Source organism: Centruroides vittatus, unplaced genomic scaffold, assembly GCF_030686945.1.
Source record: "Centruroides vittatus isolate TY-2023 unplaced genomic scaffold, ASM3068694v2 contig_375, whole genome shotgun sequence".
NCBI classification, from domain to species: domain Eukaryota; kingdom Metazoa; phylum Arthropoda; class Arachnida; order Scorpiones; family Buthidae; genus Centruroides; species Centruroides vittatus.
Window position 1 is genome coordinate 224,476 of NW_027122197.1, and position 3,799 is coordinate 228,274.

The window sequence follows — 3,799 nt, forward strand, 5'->3', positions numbered from 1 at the left end:
CTATGTCTATGTTATCAGTGATGGAAGAGGAAGTGTCTGTAGTATCATTAGTGGTAGTTCTTGGATGTGTGTTATTATCAATGCCTGTTGTTGGATTATCCTGACAGGTTACGTGATCTTCATTAATGTTAGATGTTTCTGTCTGTTGATGTATTTGATCAGCAACCCGTTGTTTGATAAGTTCAACTGTTGTTTATGGGATAAGGTTGTTGTGTATAATTGTTCTTTTTTGATCAACAACGCTTTGTTCGGTGACAGTGAGATGAGGATATTGTTGTGTGAATCTATGCGAACACAGACAACTATAAACTCATGCAGACTAACGCACAGAAATGCAAAGCTGCCTGCTCCCTCCTCATTCACATTTCCAATGTACATAATACAGACATCATCGTGATCCAGAACCCTACACTATTAACAACATGATAGTCAGGTTCAATGACTGGAAAGTCTATCCAGCTCAGGACCCTGGCTAACGCATCGAGGCTGGTATTATCATCAGGAACAAAAACATTACTGCCTGTCTTGTCTCCCAACATACTACAGAATATATTACCACTGTCTGTGTTAAAGACAATAATGCTCACCTTTACATATGTTCCGACTACATTCCAGACATCACAAACATTGAGACAGCCACTGAAATTCATCATCTCCTGAACTCATACAAAGATAAACTTATCCTAATAAGAGGAAACTTTAATGCCAAGTATGCGATCTGGCATAGACCAAAAGATGACCCTAGGGATAACGTAGTTAACGAAACCATGGCACAACACAACCTTTCTGACTTGAATACCAGCCCCCTTCCGACCTACTCCTGTATCACAGACAAAATTTGGATCGACCTAACGTTAGGAAATAGTCACATCAACCCTAGAGTCGAGCACAGTCACACCACCGACATAGAATCCGCCAAAGGAAGTGAGAGCAAATATAAAGTGTTTAAAATATATTTTAAATTTTTTTAAAATTTAGAATGTGTATTTATACTTTTGTAACAGACTGTATATCTGGGAGGCAAGATGGCCGTCTACTACTCAAAAGTTAATAAAATACCTTGTCATAATACTGTAGAAGTAAAGTCGTTCTTTCCCGTCATCTTCTACCGTCGACATCGTAGTGGGTTTGTAAATTTTCAGATATACTTTTCCAAGCACCATTCGGATTTTCATACGCATAGGGATTTATAGCCACTACTTCCCTCAACAGAAGTATGTCGTGATAACAGGAAAAACGCATTGGCACTTTCCTATTTTTTATCGCAGGAAACACGCTAATTATAGTAAAAAAATAATTATTTAGTATTATTAAAGCTTCCTATAAATACTTTTAAACAGTTTAATTTGTTTATTTACCTTCGCTGGTAACATTCGTTGTCAAATGTTTCCGCCATTTTTCAACGAATTTCCCGTGAGTCAATGCGAAATGTTCACTCAGTCACGTAATGTTGTGAACGAGTTCCTCAACGATTTTTACTGGGACTTAAAACGTAAGACGTATACTTCTGCTTGCCGTGTATAAGTAGCGCTTGTACTTGCGCCTCAACCTCTGTATTGTTTTCTTTCCGAACGTTGCAATCCGACAGCACAGACAGGAATATTAGTCAGAACACAAAAGTATTCGTTTCACTAACACACGTAAAATGAAATGTGTAAGTTTCTTCGAAAACGGCGATTTCTTCTACACGTAGGCTAACGTAATACTATCAAGGAACAATATAAAACTGTTTCTGAATACAGGAGACATGAAAGAAATTCCGATACCCTGCCCGCATGTGGAAATGAAAACACGACCCGTGATTGAACGTCCTACGCAGTAGTCAGAATCTTGTAATTAAAAGCTTTCGTTACTTGTAATTCATTGTAAACACCAATTTTCGTTTAGAAACAAGAATATACGCTAACATATTTTGAAAATTCACATGCGAGACATTCAGTACGCGAATATTTTCGGTTGCTACTTTTGATTCGAAATTTCTCGACGTAAACATTTCGTGCAGCTGTGGAAGCAGCGATTCGCCTTTTTTGCAAACGTCGGTGTTTGTTACGTCGTAATAAAACCAGAGAAAAATCTCTTCGCCAGGACAATAACGTCGCTCCGCAACTGTGATTGAGTCAAGTTTTACGGATTTAGACGCCGAACCGTCCTAAAGCATACACAAACCGTGCTACAAAAATACCATTCACCATTGATTAGGCAGCAATCGAGGATGCTGATGCATGTCAGGATGGCCGAGAGGACTAAGAGCTAGACTCAAGGGAGACATTTCCTCTAAAATGCAGGAACGTGCATTCTGTGACTACAGTTTTTTACTTAAATTACTCAGATAAGTCTGTTTTACCATTATGCCTTAAATTTATCATGTAAGGTGTATCAAAATGTGCTTCAGATGATAGCTGAATATTCCAGTAAAAGAAATATTGAAAAGAAATAATTGGGCCCCTGACTTACCATATCGATTGACTCCACAAAACAAAATTGATAATTTAAAATAATTTTTAAAATTTCTTTTAAACTATTCAAAAAATTAAAAAGGCAATGGGATCGGTAAAATTTCTTAATTTTTTAAAAACTCTAAAAAACTTTAGATTCCAAGTAAAAATAAACTACTCTTTAACTCCGATTTCGAGTGAGTTATTTAGACAATAAAGGACGAAAAAAATGCTATACTTTGATCAACTTCTTTATTTTATTTCCCAAATGCATTTCGCAACGCCTCATCAGTGGGTAGTTGAGTCTTGGTAACCTCCGTACCTTTTATGCTGGATGATGTTTTCCCAGCATGCATCTATCTGCATACCGTCATTCAGATTAATTAAATTTGCATATTCTTTTATACAAAAATGTTCTATTATTCTACGTTTTAAACAATCTTCTTCTTTATAAAGTATTTTTATATTATTTCTATCTATTTTACAAAAATTATTTTTATAATGTAGGTACCACGGCGATTCTTCTCTTTTTAATCTTATTGCTGCCTCGTGCTCTTTTAAACGTACTTCCAACTTCCTTCCGGTTTCTCCAACGTAAGACTTCGTTTGTGGACAAGTACAAGATAATTTATAAATTACACATGCAACATCAAGTTTGTTTAACATATTGGCATCATCTTTGTTTATGACATTAACTATATTCAACAATTTGTTCTTTTGTTTTGCCACGATACATATAAAATACTGTTTAAAAATTAATTTATATCTCTCGTAAAGTTTGTGTACATACGAAAATTTAACATATATAATATTATCAGTATGATTCTTTACATTATATCTGTAATTTACAAATTGATTGTACCACTTACATAATAAATTCTTTGGATAATCATTCAATAAATATTTTTTAAAAAGTCGTTTTATTTCTTTATCTATGTCATAAAGATAAAGACATAGATAAAGAAATAAAACGGCGTTGCGAAATGCATTTGGGAAATAAAATAAAGAAGTTGATCAAAGTATAGCATTTTTTTCGTCCTTTATTGTCTAAATAACTCACTCGAAATCGGAGTTAAAGAGTAGTTTATTTTTACTTGGAATCTAAAGTCCTTTTAAACTATAAATTTAAATAAACATTATAGAATGAATTTATATATATTGCTATATTAAAGCATAGCTTTAATGTAACGATATATAAAATTAGTTACGCGAAAATTGTAAAAATAATAACGATTATATTACGGATTTAGAAATGGAGTTAAACGATATGGCCTGTGAACGGTTCTATTATGAAACGTAAATTACAGAACATGTGGGAATATTACGCAGCTGCATTCCATAAATAAATAATCATTGACAATATG